The sequence below is a fragment of the Apodemus sylvaticus genome, chromosome 9 (assembly GCF_947179515.1).
Source record: "Apodemus sylvaticus chromosome 9, mApoSyl1.1, whole genome shotgun sequence".
Classification (NCBI taxonomy): domain Eukaryota; kingdom Metazoa; phylum Chordata; class Mammalia; order Rodentia; family Muridae; genus Apodemus; species Apodemus sylvaticus.
This window is the reverse complement of record NC_067480.1, coordinates 18,726,804-18,745,250: the sequence shown is the minus strand read 5'-3', so window position 1 is coordinate 18,745,250 and position 18,447 is coordinate 18,726,804. Positions and strand designations below refer to the sequence as shown.

At 37.0% G+C, this 18,447-nt stretch overlaps 1 long non-coding RNA gene across 2 annotated transcripts; it reads left to right on the top strand.

Moving 5' to 3' along the window:
- The first annotated feature begins 2,326 nt into the window (after positions 1–2,326).
- LOC127692411 (uncharacterized) lies at positions 2,327–9,257 on the top strand. 2 transcript variants are annotated; one of them, XR_007979460.1, is made up of 3 exons: positions 2,327–2,511; positions 7,110–7,266; positions 9,147–9,257. It is a non-coding gene; the product is annotated as an uncharacterized LOC127692411 (long non-coding RNA). The 2 variants fall into 2 exon arrangements; XR_007979461.1 differs by having other exon boundaries at positions 7,036–7,266.
- Positions 9,258–18,447: the final 9,190 nt, after the last annotated feature.

Genomic DNA, 18,447 nt, shown 5'->3' with positions numbered 1-18,447 from the left:
AGGTGATAAAACAGAAGCTGTATAGTGTCCAGGTAATTTTTAAAGTTTAATTTTCTATTCCTATACAAGTTTATTTTTGTAGTTATTAATAGCTACCCTGGAAGATCATAATAATTATTTAGCATGTAAGTATCTTTTATTATTAATAATTCAATTCATTTATATCTCAAATGATATCCCACTTTCTGGTTACCCCTCCACGAATCCCCCCATCTCATATCTGCCCTCCCCCTCCCCTTTGCCTATATGAGGGTGCTCCCCCACCCATCTCCCTCCCCATCACTCCAGTATATCCCTACTTTTAGGCATCAAACCTCCCCGGGAAACAAGGGCCTCTCCTCCCATTGCTGTCAGGCAAGGCCATTCTCTGCTACATTTGTTTCTGGAGCCATAGATCCCTCCAGGTACACTCCTTGGTTGGTGGTAAATTAATAGCATTTCTGAGATTATAAATTTGTAATTGATGTGTTCAAGTTGCTTGGACAAATGCCATTGTACAATGTATCTGACACCCTGCAGTCAAGATCTTCTTCACTGAAACTATTAAAAGAATTCAGGAAACCAAATCCAAAAGGCTATTGTTTTCTATATTTAAACCTCTGTTCTTGTTTTAAGCATCTGTATACAAGTTTGGGAGGATTTTGCTGGAATGAATTCAAAGAGCTTAAGCCAGAAACAAGAAATCCCAAACAGGGAATTTTTAGTAAGTTTCCAGACAGTCTGAGTAGAGCAAGTTTGAAATGGGCGTTTTAAACATTTCAATTCAGTTCACTTAGTTTCAACAAACACAGGAAGGCACTGTTTGAGAACACGGGACCAAAAACAAAAGATGAAAATTTGTTGTCAAAGGAAATGGGAATCACCTGATTTAGGTGAGCATAAGGAACAAAAATGTTAGCAAATCCTAACAAGAATTTTATCTCCAGACACTATTGGGTGTGATTCATGGTGATATTAACTTGCTTCTACAGTAGGTCATGATTTCCATAATTATCCAATTATCTCTATATAATACAATTATATAATATATAGTATTACATAATTTTATATAAATATTACATAATTAGAAACATACTAACCCTGAGTAGAGGCTTGAGTAAAGGAAAGTCATGGGTAAAGAGAAGACTGAGTAGGGAGACTGTGTGAGAAAGACTATGTTAGACTTTGTTCCAACTATGGTATGTGTAGAACTTTTACCTTTCCCAGGAGCCCATGAGACATTGTGTCAATAGTCAGTAAATGTGTATCAGTTAATTGATTAGTGAGTTATGAATGAATAAAGGAATATATAACCCTAGGAATTCATACATCACACAATAGAGAGAGAGGATGGCCAACCCTATGACCTGATAATTTCAATAAAACTTTGGCATAGCCATTAGGAGTGCATCATTTCTCTGTTTCTTTGTTCAGTAGCAGAAACTTATTTATTTTTGCATGTATACTGACTCTAGAATTATGTTTTGTAGATTCATTGGGAATGGGTATTGATGCACTATTTTCATTAACAAAGATATTTGATATTAGAATTTTGTTTTCTCTGATGCATTTCTTCCTAACCTTAGTGTTTTTGTTTTTGTTTTTGACAAGTGAACCTCACCAGCATTCCTGGTCTCCTGGTCTCTCATCCTGAGCACAGGACCTGAAAACAGATTGATGTGTGTGCATGTAGTTTGTATCTGTGTGCTCCTGTGTGTGTGTGTGCACATGCGGCACATGCGTTCTTGCGCATGTACCTCTATGTGTGTGTGTATATGTGTGTGTGTGCATGTGTGTGTGTCTGTCTTCCTGTGTGTGTATGTGTCTGCATGTGTGCATTGTGTCTGTGTGTGTGCATGTGTATGTATGTGTGTGTGTGTGTGTGTGTATGTGTATGTGTCAGTGTGTGTGTGTGTGTGTGTGTGAGACGGAGGAGCACATCTGTTCCTTTAACTCACCATGTCCCTTTGAGCATTTGTTGCCTATTGTTCTATTGTTCCATTGATCACCACCATTCTGACTAAGGGAGGTTTAAATCTCAAAACTGGTTTGTTTTGCATTTCCCTGATTGCTAGTGATGAACATTTTTGAGATACTTTTAGTCATTTTCTACCAAGGGGACTTTTTTTTTTGACTCTGTTTTTGAGTTCTTTGCATATTCTTAATATTAAGCTTTTGTCAGTTGTATAGTTGACAAAAATTCCCTTCCATTTTAGGGCCTTCCTCTTCATCCATTTGCCTGTTTCTTTTGCTTCACGGAAGCATTTTAGTTTCGTGATGTATTCTTGTTTCTTGATGGCCTTAATTTTGGGGAGTATCAAGTCCTGTTCAGGAAGTCCTGTCCTACCCTGTGTTTGGTACTTACCATGTTTTCCTCCAGCAGATTCAACATTTCAGGTTTCGGGTTAACTCCCTGATGAATTTTGATTCAGTTTTCGATTGTGAAAGTTCAGTATTTTGACAAATTGCATTGACTTCCCAGATTGCTTTGAGCAGTGTATTTGTTTGGAATTATTCTGATTCATGAGCAAGGTATGTCTTTGTTTTTCTTTGTGTCTTGGGCAATTTGTTTCAATAGCATTCTGTCATTTTCATTGCCAAGGTACCTCGCTGCCTTGCTTAAATTCTGTTATTAAATGTTTATTCCTGTTGTAACTAGTATAAATCAAGCCACTTTCTCGATTTCTTTCACAGAAAGGTCATTTTTCATCTCTAGAATTGCTACTAATTCTGGTTGAATTTGTATCTTGTAACTTCACTTATATTTGCTTATAAGATAAATAAGTTCTGCTAGAGAGTATTGGGTTTTTATATGTTTAAATTTATGTAATCTCCAAACACAAATAACTAAACATTTACTTTTCTAATCTGGATGTCCTTGCAATATGTTTCCTACTTATTCTTTATTTATGCTTTGACTTTTATAATTTCTTTCTCCCTAAGCAATATGGACTTGAGGTTTTTCTTTTTGCTTCCTTGAGGCATGGTTCATAGATGGCTTGAGATCATTTTCTTTTGATGCATGCATTTATTGTTCTGCAAGTTACTCTTAGCTTTGCTCCTGCTTTAAAACTTTCGATACATGGTATTAGTTTTGCTGACTAGACACTTTATACTTTATTTAAAATATATTTAATTGCTCAGTGTTCATTTCAAAGTGATTTATTCAATTTGCATTCAGTATGTTTATGTGTAGTTCCATTCTTTTTAGTTTTATTTTATTTTGGTTGGGAAGACACGAATTACAATTTTTTATTATAATTTACCAAAGCATACTTGTAGTCTTATTTGTCTAGTATAATTTTCATGATAACCTAAAAATTATATATGTATATATATAATGTAATATATTTATATATGTATAAAATATAAATATGTCTTTGGGAGTGGTTTGTTCAACCATTTTAAAGATATCTTCATGTCAGGATTATAGTTCAATTAAGATTTGTATTTTTCATTTACATTTTTAATATGTTTAACTGATGTATAATTAATATATGATTGAATTATTCAATGTACAGAGTCTATGATTGTAAAATATTACCACGATCTCATTTCAAAGCTATTTCAAAAACATTCTAAGCTACATCTTTGACTTTTACGAATTATTTCTCATACCCTCTTCTTCGGTGAGCCCTGGGAACTACAGTCACTGCCTTTGTGTGCTGTGCTCATACTGACACTTCATATGCGTTGGTGATACGGTCTGATGTTCTGTGAACATACTTTGCTTAATATGAGCTACAAACGTATTAACAGTGTATAACATTTTATTTAAATATTAAAGAAACATCAAAATATTAAAGCCAAGTTAAAATACTAATGCAAAATTGAAAAAGGACTGTTTGACGATTTATCCTATACAAAGTGATATTTTTATAACCATCATGTAATGGTTAAAAGAAGGCAATTATCATTTTATCCTCCTGCACTCATCATTATGTAGTGAAATTTATCACTTTGCACATTTATTCAGTTTATTTTCACTTTAGTGGCTTTTACCAACCACCTTTACTAATATAAATATTTGGGATACATAGTGTATAGACATTTATTTTCATTTTACTTAGCGATATCCATAAAAGTAGACTTGTTATACTTATATAATATTAAGTCTATACTTACATAAACTTAATATTATAATATTATATATTAGTTGACTTTCTGATGCTGTGATAAAACATTAAAAATTTTTCCAGAAGAAAGGGCTCAGATGTGGTAATGGTTCCATAGGGATAAGATTCCATCATGCTTGGCAGGATTGGCAGCAAAAGCATGCATGGTGGACAGAGCATGAAACTGAGAACTCATGTCCATGGTTTCCAGCAGAGAGAGTGACCTGAAAGCAGGGCGGGGCTATCTGTATCGAAGACTGTCCCCAGACAGGCATTTCCTCCAAAAATGTTGCTCCACCTGAAACTACCACCAAAAGGACCAGCCACTGAGGAACATTCAAATACTCATTTTTATAAAAAGTATTTCTCATCCAAACCAACACAACATGGAGTCTGTTTATACTGACGTTCATGTACATCATTTTGTAGAACTGAGGTGTGTCCAATGGCTCTTCCATTTTATAATAAACCAACAAAGAAAGAGGATTCATATTTTCCAAGGACTTTAACAATAACAAAGTAATGGTTACTGTCAGATTTAACATACATACACACACACATACACACACACATACACACACACAAATCTGTGATAGGTAATTTGTCTATGGAGGAGAGTGAGGGTGTAGAATCTATCATTACAATTATTGATTAGATTTTTGTTTCCTGATTTTTGTTTCACAGGGAGTCTCGTGTCTTTACCTCTCAGGCGTTGGGATTACAGATGTATGACATCATGCCAAGAGTTGTTATTTATCACTTCTTATCTCTTTTCTTTTTCTTTTTTATTTCTATTCTTCTTTCTTCTTTTCTTCCTCCTCCTCCTACTATTCTTTCGCCTCTTCCTCCTTCTCTTCTTCTTGGTTTTTGGTTTTTGAGATAGGCTTTCTCTCTGTATGTGTCACTGACTTTCAACTCATTTTGTAGACCAGACTGTATTCAACCTCAGATCCACTTACCGCTGCCTCCCAGGTGCTAAGATTAAAGATATGGCCACCATCACCAGACCTGTTATTTCTTATAATATTCTCTTCAGAAGTTTATGAGGTTTCATGTACTATGCAGACATATCAATAATTAACTATGTATTCTTGCTAAAGTGATTCTTTTATTACAGTAAAAAATGTACATTTTCTTTTTAAAATTTAGTATGTTTTACCTCATATTAATACAGATCTTCCCACTTTTTTTTAAAAAACTCTCTATTTTTTTAACCCTTTTTAATTTTCAGTCTTGTGTACTTTCTTAGTTACAACATTTAATTGGGGCAGGCTTACACCTTCAGAGGTTCCATCCATTATTATCAAGGCCGGAACATGGGAACATCTGGGGATGCATGGTACAGGAGGAGTTGAGAGTTCTACATCTTTATCTGAAGGCTGCTAGCAGAATACTAGCTTCCAGGCAGCTAAGACTAGGGTATTAAAGCCCACACCCCCAATGAAAAACCTATTCCCACAAGGCCACGCCTACTCCAAGAAGGCCACACCTCCAAATAGTGCCACTCCCTGGGCGAACCATATACAAAACATCACATATACCTATAGCAATGAAATTCAGTTTCTTGTAGGCAGGATACAGTTGGAGGATGTTTTTCTTTTTAATTTTTTAAATTTATCCAGTATGCCTATGGTTCCTGATTGGTGAATATAATCACTGACATACAGGTCTGTTATTAATACATATAAGTGTATCCCTTCATTTTATTAATTTTATTTTAAATGTTTTTATCGAATCATTAAGAATTTAACACAATGAGTCTTGCTAACAACCACCCCTCCCCCCACTTCTCTGTTGCTCACCCCATACCCTTCCCTCCCTGTCTGCCCAGCTTCCCCACTTAGCTTGAGTTTCCTTCCTCATTTTCTTTCTGTTTTTCATCAAGCCCTCTTTGCACTGCTCTGCTGCTCTGGACTCCCCTGCATCTACCAAGAATCACATCATTAAAACCAAACTTTCCTTATCCCAGCAGCTATCAAGTGTCAATATCACCCCAGCTCCTGATGAGGTTTTGTGTCCACATCCTCCCCTTGACTCTTTGTTTGATGTCTGGTTTGAGCAGAACAAGTCTGCTCATGTGCCACAATTGCTGTGAGTTCTTTGCAGCTCTCTACTACGTCTAGAGGAAAAATAAAAAAGAACAAAAATAAAACAAAACACCCAATAAAACACGAAAATGGGAAACTAAACCCAGAATCCTGAAAAGATGACATATGGATGGTTGAGAAACATTTAAAAATAGATTAAATATCTTCAACCATCAGGGAAATATAAACTTAAAGTCCTTTGAGATTTCATTTTACTCCTTTCAGAAGGGGTCAACATCCAAATGAAAACATAGGCCACGCGTGGATACAGGGAAGGAGGAACACTTATGTAATCCTGGTGGATGTCCAAATTGTTAATAATCATTGAGTGTATTATGTTGGCTTTTTTTCTTTCTTATTCTCATTTATTTTTGTGAATGGGTAAATTTATATTATCTTAGAACTGAGTCTTCTCCTGTCTTTCTTTGTGAGTCTTTTCTAGTGAATTTTCATTTTTAGCGAGACTTGTTTACGTATTTCATTTTTGTGTATTGATATGATTTATGGATATATGCATATCTGTATGTCTACCTGCAGGTATCTTTAGGGAGTTCTTACCTTCCACCTTGTTCAAGCCAGGCTTCCTCCTTCTTGCTTTTGCACTGCATACTGAAGACCAGCTGGCATGTGGCAGGCTGGGCAATCCGTAATTGCTACCTCCCACCCCACCACAAAACACTGAGATCACTGACACATGCCACCCTGCCTGACTTCTTAAATTGCTTCAGGAGCTCTGGATTCAGTTGATCAGGCTGGCACAACAAACATCTTTACCAACTGAGCCATCTCCTTGACACCTTCTCTAAATTTAACTAATTTCTGAACAACTGATTTTCTTTGTTTCTGTTTTCCAGAGTTAAGAAAACGGTCATGGAAGTATAGCCAGGGATGCAGAGTTTCCACGGGTTTATTTATTTGTGTTTTAAAGGTATACAGAAAATGTGGCATATTTACACAATGGAGTTCTATTCGGCCATTAAGAACGATGAATTCATGAAATTCTTAAGCAACTGGATGGAACTAGAAAATATCATCCTGAGTAAAGTAACCAATCACAAAAGAACACACATGGTCTGCACTCACTGGTAAGTGACTATTAGCCCAAAAGCTCTGAATACCCAAGATAAAATTCACAGGCCACAGGAAGCTCAAGAAGAAGGAAGACCAAATTGTGGGTGATTTGTTCTCCTGAGAAGGGGAACAAAATACTCACAGGAGCAAATATGTAGATAAAGTGTAGAGAAGAGACTGAAGGAAAGGCCATCCAGAGACTGTACCACCTGGAAATTCATCCAACATAGAGTCACCAAACTCCAACCCTATAGTGGAGGCCAAGAAATGCTTGCTGAAAGGAGCCTAATATGACTGTCTCCTGAGAGGCCCTACCAGAGCCTTACAAATACAGAGGCAGATGCTCACAGCCAACCATTGGACTGAGCAGTGGGTTCCCAATGGAGGAGTTAGAGAAAGGGCTAAAGGTTTGCAACCTCATAGGAAGAACAACAATATCAACCAACCAACCCCCCATAGCTTCCAGGGACTAAGCCATCAACCAAGGTGTGGGTACGCATGGCTCTAGCTGCATATGTAATAGAGGATTGCCTTGTCAGGCATCAATGGGAGAAGTTCTTGGTCCTATGAAGGCTCAATAGATGCCCCATTGGAGGGCAATCGAGGGCAGTGAGGTGGGAGGGGGTGGGTGGAGGATAGGGGCTACTGGTGAGTGGGGGGGGGAATCTGGGAAATGGCTATAACATTTGAAATGTAAATGAAGAATATATCCAATAAAAAAAGGAAAAACACCCCTTAAATGAAGCAGGAATCTAAACCAAACATTTAATCCAAACAACACAGACATAATATGAACTTAGAGATGCCAAGCGCTTCTTCACTTTGAAGCTGCTTGTTTGGCATTTGAAGGGCCAAGGAAATAGCCAATGCTCTGCAACAAAAGCAGAGTCTGAACTATCACAGATTTGGCTCTGGTAGCCTCCAAACATGGACTGAGAAGACTTCTCATTCCTGATGGTTCAGAGTGATTAGCCCTGAATGCTGAGTAACAGTCTCATGTTGAAAGTAACCATTAGGCAGGCAGTGGTGGCACACGCCTTTAATCCCAGCACTTGGGAGGCAGAGGCAAGAAGATTTCTGAGTTTGAGGCCAGCTTGCTCTAGAGAGTGAGCTCTGGGACAGCCAGGTCTACACAGAGAAACCCTATCCAGAAAGAAGAGAGGGGAGAGAGACAGAGAGAGAGAGAGAGAGAGAGAGAGAGAGAGAGAGAGAGAGAGAGAGAGAGAGAAAGAAAGAAAGAAAGAAAGAAAGAAAGAAAGAAAGAAAGAAAGAAAGAAAGAAAGAAAGTAACAAAGAGTGCATACCATGATTCATCTTTTGAGTCTGGGTTACCTCAGTTAGTATGATGTTCTCCAGCTCCATCCATTTGCCTAAGAATTTCATGAATTCATTGTTTCTAATGGCTGAGTAGTACTCCATTGTGTATATATACACCACATTTTTTGCATCTACTCTTCTGTTGGGGGATATCTGGGTTCTTTCCAGCTTCTGGCAATTATAAATAGGGCTGCTATGAACATAGTAGAGCATGTATCCTTATTACATGCTGGAGAATCTTCTGGGTATATGCCCAGGAGTGGTATAGCAGGATCTTCTGGAAGAGAGGTTCCCAGTTTTCCGAGGAACCGCCAGACTGATTTCCAGAGTGGTTGTACTAATTTGCAACCCCACCAGGAGTGGAGGAGTGTTCCTCTTTCTCCACATCCTCGCCAACACCTGCTGTCTCCTGAATTTTTAATCTTAGCCATTCTGACTGGAGTAAGGTGAAATCTCAGGGTTGTTTTGATCTGCATTTCCCTAATGAAGTTGAGCATTTTTTTAAGATGCTTCTCCACCAGTCGAAGTTCTTCAGGTGAAAATTCTTTGTTTAACTCTGTACTCCATTTTTTAATAGGATACCCAAAACATAATCCACCCATCAAATGAGGTACAAGAAGAACGGAGGAGTGACCCCTTGTTCTGGAAAGATTCAGTGAAGCAGTATAGGGCAAAACCAGAACAGGGAAGTGGGAAGGGTTGGGTGGGAAAACAGGGGGAGGGAAGGGAGCTGATGGGACTTTCGGGGAGTGGGGGTCTAGAAAAGGGAAAATCATTTGCAATGTAAATAAAAAATTTATCGAATAAAAAAAAAGAAAACCAGTAGTTATAGATAAAACGTGTGCAAAACTGAGTTGTGAAAGGCATTTGTCTTTTAGTGTCTGTCAGATGTTACTTTTTCATTAACCTCATGCGCATCCCTATATATGAACATAACAATCTAGTTTTTAATACCCGGACTGTCACTTACTTGAAAATCAGAAGACAAGTGCTGGTCTTGTTATTATTTCCATTTCAGCAACAGTAAAACATAGAAAAACTAATTCCAGAAGTTTCTCAAGAAATACAGGCCAGAGTGTGGGCAATCCCCAAGATGAGTATCCTTGCCTTAAGGAAAGGGGAGAAGAGAAAAAGAATTGAAAAATGGTTGGTTATCATAACCCAACATTGTATTGATCCACCTAACTTTGTTTCCAATATAAGCACTTGTAAAATTTTAATTTAATCTATACTGTATCATATAAAAGCAATTTTCATCTTAATAAAAAGGAAATCTAACACTGAAAAAAAAGAAAGTAACAAAGAAATTAGTCCAGTTTGGCCACACTATGTGCCTATATTCTTTCTATGGTTTATCACTATGCTATCTGATAACTGAGGAAAACATGTATTCACTATATATCTAAGATACATGAGGCAAAATTCAGTGAGATCTAAAGTCAAAGTTTTTCTCCTTTTAGCTTAATACCACTTAACTGATACAGTAATAGAGAAATAATTCAGAATTGATGAAATCAAATGGAAGTACACTCATGAAAATATTAAATCACAGATGTGTGAGGTGGTTCTCCCAGTAAGCCTGACGGCTTGAATTCAATGCTCACATCTCACAAAAAAAGATAGACTGGAAGCAGCTCTACAGTACTGTCCTGACTTCTATATGTCAATCTCAAGACAAGGCTTATATGCCAACCTTTATAAAAATATAATAATAAATTTAAAAAAAAATATAATTTAGCCTATTCCACGTACACTCTGCATTTTCGAAGTAGACATTGTAAAATAGAGTCAGATGTTTATGGTTGTAGAACTTGACAGAAAATAAAAATAATGTACTACTCAATTATAAAATCGCCAAAGATTTATAGGGAACATTGTCAATACAATAGAATGCTCAATGTTCAGAAGGTAAGCAGTTGTCTAGCCTGATCAAGCTTTTGGGGGAAAAAATCGAACAAAATCACAAATATACAGTCATTGCTTTAGGATAAAGATTGTGGGGTATATGAACTTCTGTATGAATTTTTTATTGTTGCTATTACTGTAAAAACCAAAATAAAATATATTCTGCTTTCACCAGTTTCTGGAACTTGAGCTTGGACTAAAGGTCTACCTAGTGAGGACATCAAAGAAACCATAAGGAACTTTGGGTATTCCTCATGAATGCATACATCTGTGTACTTTAGGATAAAATAAAACTAGGAAAAATATTCATAACTATATATCGGCACAACATTATATTAGATAAAAACAAGCAAACATACCTAAAGGGAAACCAAGAAAAACAAAATCATTTTAGCCGTGGTTTCTGCATAGGTGGACGTGGTGATGTCTGCAGGTGAACACGGTGACCTGCTTCCAGATGACAAACAGGCTTTCAGGTTGTTCTTTGAAGGTGAGGCAGGACATTCTTTCTGCTCTGTAATTACAGCTGGAAGGAGCTACAGCTAAGTATAGTAAGATATTAAACTAAAGAGAAAAAAAACCTGTCATTTTTTAGCAACAAACAAAGACTTGCTTCAACCCTAGGCACTCAACCTTCCAAATGGTGCCAATTATGTTCCCCCTCCCCGCCGTGCTCTCTAAAGGAGAAGCACCACAGGGATCAAAATTAAAACATTTAATTACTTTGTGTTTTAAGTGTGAGCTATCAGTGGAAAACAGCAGGCCAGTCTTTTTTTTTTTTTTTTCTTTCTACTCAACAGAAGTCCCTGTGGTCCCCGGACAACTCCTCTAATCATCTGAATTTAAATACACTTAAACTGTTTTGTAGTCTCACTAAGAACCCCTTCTCTTCTCTTAGATTGGCTCCCACATTTAGTGACAACTTAACCACTTTACCAGTTGAAGTAAATGACTGAGAGTTCAAGTTCCCTGGAGCTGGTTGATGAGCATTCACTGAGAGCAAGTGTAAAATCCATCTGGAAATTAAAGGCTGAGGGGAATGAGAGACTAGCGAACACATTTTGGAATCAGGACATTTCTGCATATTATATATATATATATATATATATATATATATATATATATATATATATATATATATATATATATATATATGCAGTCTGGTTAGAAACACCCTAATGTAGATGGGTACAGGGCCATCTATTGTCCCAGAGACAATCTACCAGTGGCCACAACTCTAAAGTAAAATAACTTCCCATTCTCCAAGTGCCATCAGCTGTCTTAAAAATCTTGGACAGAGGCAGGTCTCAGGAGCTTTTCTCTTCTGTGCTAGTGTGATATCTGGCTCAGTATTGTGCTGATCTTGTGCAGGTCATCTCAGATGCTATGAATTCATGATTGCGGCAGCCATATCATGCCCAGGAGATAGACTTTCACAGAACACCTCTGCAGTCTTTGGCTTATACATTAGTCCTACTTTCTTTTCTTTAATATTTCTGAGCCTTGGCAGGTTTACATGGCAGAGGGTGAGGCAAAGTGTGGAGGCTGACATAGATGTCTCAAGAAATATTGATCATCTGATATTTCAATGACATTGACAGAGATTGTCAAGGCTTACAAAACAAGAGAATTTTTGTTGTAGTTTTTAACTACAACAAAATTAATATAGTTAAAATGGCCATTTTGCCAAAAGCAATATACAGATTCAATACAATACCCATCAAAATCCCAACTCAATTCTTCACAGAGCTAGAAAGAGCAATTATCAAATTCATCTGGAATAACAAAAAACCCAGGATAGCTAAAACTATTCTCAGCAACAAAAGAAATTCTGGGGGAATCAGTATCCCTGACCTCAAGCAATACTACAGAGCAATAGTGTTAAAAACTGCATGGTATTGGTACAGTGACAGGCAGGTAGACCAATGGAACAGGACTGAAGATTCAGAAATGAACCCACATACCTATGGCCACTTGATCCTCGACAATGGGGCTGAAAGCATCCAATGGAAAAAAGATAGCCTTTTCAACAAATGGTGCTGGTTCAACTGGAGGTCAGCATGCAGAAGAATGCGAATTGATCCATCCTTGTCTCCTTGTACCAAGCTCAAATCCAAATGGATCAAGGACCTCCACATAAAGCCAGACACTCTGAAGCTAATAGAAAAGAAACTGGGGAAGACCCTTGAGGACATCGGTACAGGGAGAAAGTTTCTGAACAGAACACCAATAGCGTATGTTCTAAGATCAAGAATTGACAAATGGGACCTCATAAAATTACAAAGTTTCTGTAAGGCAAAGGACACCATCAAAAGGACAACAAATTGGGAAAAGATCTTCACCAATCCTACATCAGATAGAGGGCTAATATCCAATATATATAAAGAACTCAAGAAGTTAGACTCCAGAAAACCAAACAACCCTATTAAAAATGGGGTACAGAGTTAAACAAAGAATTCTCACTTGAAGAACTTTGGATGGCTGAGAAGCATCTTCAAAAATGCTCAACTTCATTAGTCATTAGGGAAATGCAAATCAAAACAACCCTGAGATTTCATCTTACACCAGTCAGAATGGCTAAGATTAAAAATTCAGGAGACAGCAGGTGTTGGCAAGGATGTGGAGAAAGAGGAACACTCCTCCACTGCTGGTGGGGTTGCAAATTGATACAACCACTCTGGAAATCAGTCTGGTGGTTCCTCAGAAAACTGGGCACCTCACTTCCAAAGATCCTGCTATACCACTCCTCGGCATATACCCAGAGGATTCTCCACCATGTAATAAGGATACATGCTCTACTATGTTCATAGCAGCCCTATTTATAATTGCCAGAAGCTGGAAAGAACCCAGGTATCCCTCAACAAAAGAGTGGATGCAAAAAATGTGGTATATCTACACAATGGAGTACTATTCAGCCATTAGAAACAATAAATTCATGAAATTCTTAGGCAAATGGATGGAGCTAGAGAACATCATACTAAGTGAGGTAACCCAGACTCAAAAGGTGAATCATGGTATGCTTTCACTAATAAGTGGATATTAACCTAGAAAACTGGAATATCCAAAACATAATCCACACATCAAATGAGGTACAATAAGAAAGGAGGAGTGGCTCCTTGTTCTGGAAAGACTCAGTGAAGCAGTATAGGGCAAAACCAGAACAGGGAAGTGGGAAGGGGTGGGTGGGAGGACAGGGGAAGAGAAGGGGGCTTATGGGACTTTCGGGGAGTGGGGGGCTAGAAAAGGGGAAATCATTTGAAATGTAAATAAAAGATATATCGAATAAAAAAAGTTAAAAAAAAAAGAAAAAAAGAAGAAGAAAAAGAGACAGTCAGGTCAGTTGAGTAAAAAAAAAAAGCTGCAGATAAGCTGATATTATATACTTGAAAGTTTTCTCAGTTGAATCTTATTCTGTTATTTTCTTTTACTTGACATTATAAAGCATACATTTTTTTTCCTATCAAAAATAGGTGATTTAACCTCAAATTCCTCAAGATGGTGGATGGATGCTCTTAGTCAAGAGATGGTAATCATTTCAGGCTAGCACATAAACATAAACTGTTAACCTAACCTAATTTTCTCTATTATATTGATTTTTTATCATTCTTTTCTGTAATTATTATAACATATGCTAAATGTAAATTCAATGGTGATGTTTCTAGTTACACCGATTCTAGAGGAGACTTATAAATTAATCTCAATTAAATCTTCTCAGGAATGGAAATCATTCTCCTTTTGGAATCATTAAAACCATTTTGGGGGAAAATGCTGTTTATTAAAACCTTTCATCCTTTCACTCCCTCCCTACAACCCAAGACCCTTTACAGTTTCAAGGTTTGGTTTTGAGTTGCATCCTTAGAGCCTCTTCTTGACCACTCTTAGTTTCCTTTCCAGTTTTTAGGCTTACTTACTTTTATACCCTTGTATATACATGCACATGTATAATAAATGTAGGATATGAGTAAACCAGAATATCAAAAGTTTTTCTGTCATCTTGTTGAATACTGAACATTGTACATTCCTCCATTCTTTTTGTAGAAATTTCACTTTCTTTAGAAAGGAGTAAAATTTTATTCAGTGTACCTACATTATGTTTATTATACATTTATTTGATAAAGGACCTCCAGACTGATCCAGAGACCTTGCTTTTATGGACAGGGCAACAGTAAACATGAATGCTTATGGTAGGATATGTCTCAGAGTGGTATATTGGGTCATATGATAGATACTGTTTCCATAACATCTGTACTAGTTTGTCCTCTTGTAAGCAGTGAATATAGATTCTTTCTTTATATCCTCTATACCCTTCCAAGCATTTATTGTCAGATGCAACAACATTAGCCTTTTTGATTGTGGTGTGGTGGTATTTCAAAGTGGTTTTATTTTGCATTTTCCTGATGTCCAAAGATGATGAATGCTTAAGGGCACTTTCTTCTTTTGAAAACTATATATCATTGGTTTATTTACTGATTGACAGCTTTGGTTTACCTGTGGTTAATATGTTTTCCTTCTTTATTTTTAGTTCTTTATAAATCCCAGATATGAATATACTATCTCAAATATAGCTGAAAGTATTAGCTCCAATTCCATGAAATATTTGGTCTGTTGATATTTTCTTTGCAATGAAGAAAATATGCAGTTCATTCTGATTAGCAAATATATATATATATAAAACTTGTGTGCTCCTTATTCAAAATGCTGGAATCAACAACATTTCACCTTTTCAGTACATTTGGAATAATTTTATATAGCAGTTATATACTTTGGAAAAGATATACATCTAAGTACAGAATATATTTTCTTTCCAGTGGACCCTTTTGCTTAGCTTGAAGGATGTTTTCTATACTCTTTACTCTATCTGTATGAAATTTTTTTGTTTTTGCCAGCCTAAAGTTACACAAAAAGTTTAGGATTTGAGGGTCAATTTGCATTTTTTGATTTGGGAACTCAAAATTTCTATGTGTGCTTTGAGATGAGTTGACCAGTTACCATGTTGCCAAGGTAGCAGCCTGTATGTAGAGAAAGTTGAGGTCAGGTAGGACATTAAGACAATGGAACTGGTGATGAAATGGAGACAATGGATCTCTGTGCAGCATCTCAAACTATTTCTTTCTTGATGTCTTTGATGACTCTAATGTGCAGTACAAAGGGTCAACAACAAAACCACCAAATATCACAGCACGAAGTTGAATGATTCATCCTGCTTTTTGATTCTTAGCACAGAATTCTGACATCTTCTAATTAAAGAACCAAGACAGGCATGACTTGACCCTCAGTTTGACATCCTCAAATTTAAAGCAATTCAATTCTCACTCCCACGCTCATGCTAATTTTCACCAGGAGAAATGATTTTTGACAGGCTTAGAAAGTCAGGTTAAGCTCATATAAGGAAAAATGTGTAAAACAGTCTTCTGAACTGAGATTTTTCCTGCAGCTGTAGGAATGGTGGATGCTGCCAGAGAATAATGTACAGTGAGATATTTAGGGCATGGGATGAGAGCCAGAAATGTTTGTTACTCTCCTTTCTCCCATTCTGCTAGACTTCCAAGTGCTTGTGGTACTAGGCAGGGGGTGTGTGTGGCATATATTTCTGAGACCTGGACTCTACTCCCATGAAACTGAAGTAAGAATAGCACTTTAGTATAGATTTGTACTTGTAATGGCTTGTACATTGGCTCTTCAAATAACATTGAGGCCTCCTCTTAACCTAGAGAATCTGTGCGTAGTACCTTCTTTTAAAAATGCCTCTGTAAATGAAACTCATTTCGAGAACTTGAGATGGCCATTCTCTGTTATTTAGGTGTGCTTTACATGTAATGTAAAGATACTTTACAAGTCTCTTTTTAAGAGGTGGACTAGAGCAGAGATGAGTACCTAGAGTCACAGTAAGCATCAAAAGCATAGTACAAAGCTTTTGTACAAGTCCAAGTGGATCAAATACCTCCACATGGCAGATAGACTTAGACAGAATCTATTAGAAGAGAAGGTGGGGAACAGCCTCGAACACATTGACAGTGGCAAAAATTTCTCCCCCAAATCACCAGGGACTCGTGCTCTAAGATCAACAATCAACAAATGGGACCTCATAATATCAAAAAGCTTCTGTAAGGCAAAGGACACTGTCAATAGGACAAAACCACATCCCACAGATTGGGAAAAGATCTTTACCAACCCTATATCGGATAGAGGGATAATATGCAAAATATGCAAAGAACTCAAGAAGTTACACCCCAGAGAATCAAATAACCCTATTAAAAATGGGGTACAAAGCTAAATAGAATTCTCAACTGAGGAATCTCAAATGGCTGAGAAGAACTTAACGAAATCTTTAAATTCTTTACTTTAAAATCTTTAGTCATCAGGGAAATGTAAATCAAAATGACCCTGAGATTCCATCTCACACCAATCAGAATGCAGGTGATAGCAGATGCTGGCAAGGATGTGGAAAAAGAGGAAGCCTTTCCTTAAAAGGACATGTTACTCTGCTGATTCCATGGTGTCAGGATTCATGTTTCCTGTGGCTTGAAAACAAGAACTATGGTTTAAACCAGTAAGCTTCTCTCAGTGGCCACAATGAAGAAACATGGTATTGCATGTATGTTGTGAAATATGAATGATGTACAGCATGCAATGGGTTTGTGAAAGTTCTGTTATGTCAAATTAGACAATATGGGAGACTACAAGCAGAAAAGAACCATTGCATAGAGAAGAGTTTGCTATGCAGTTGTTACTTTCTTGCCTAACATTCCACTCTGTAGTTCATTGTTTTAGCTATAACAGAGAGTCTATATGGATAAAGTCTTTATAACATGACTGCCCAAATGACAGAACAACAAGGATAATACTAATGAGCATGACAAACTGGAAAAGGAAGAAGTAAAGGTAACAGAATGCAGCTGGGGGCAACAGAGATAATCTTTCCTAAGAAAGAGAATACCCTGAGACTAGACACACGATTAACATTTTATGAACTCAACTGGTTCTATTTAGGAACACGTACATACACACACACACATATACACACTCACTCACACATACACATGCACACATATATACACACACATATATGTTTATATACATAAAACAAATGAACAAATACATATGTGCTAATGAGAAATGAAACCATATAGAACAGAAATGTAAAGGGAAGATGTTTAATTAGATTTTTGTCTCAAAAATAAACAACAACAGTCTGTCCTTTTGACAGGCAAGAGGAGTGAAAGAGAAAAGTGAAAAATGTTCCTAAAGCATAAACATACTAAAAGCATTGTATTCTGGTTCCATTCTCTCTTTGCATTTACTCTCCCTTGTTCATGTTGCTTGAACACACTGAAATGCACAAAAGCACTGAGGGTCTATTGGGAGTGCTTGACTTCTGCCCACAGCTCTATACACTGTTTGCTTTTCAATTTATACAGGCCCAGCATAGTGTGAAGTTCTGAAGTAAAACAAAGGAAAATATAGTGCAAAAGGAATATAAGGACAATGCCATAAGCAATACTTCCCTTAACAGATTCTGATCTTGGTGACTGGAGGAAGGAACTGGGTAAAGTGTTGCAAAAACTTAGGTACTGGAATAACCTTGACTTACTCGGTGAATAAATTCCAAATTTAGGCATTATCAAACTGGAGAATGGTAAGAGCTCATGGATATGATCAGATATCATTTCTGTAGTGAGCCTGTATTTTATGACCAGGCTAAATACTGCTTCCCAGATTAAATTATGTTGAATCTTTCAGTAAGTCAAATCATTCACAGAAATGACCTTTGTGGGCCTTAATAATCAGAGAAAGTCCCTTAATGAACAGCTCAGTCCTCAATCAAATTAAAGAGATTTTCTGTGGGCCTTGAAACATGAGTTATATAAGCTGTGCATGTTGAGGGACATGACACACACAATCTGGGAACTTGGACCACGAGCTAGCTAATATAGAGAAGGCACAATAATCTCAAAGTATGAAGGAAATACATT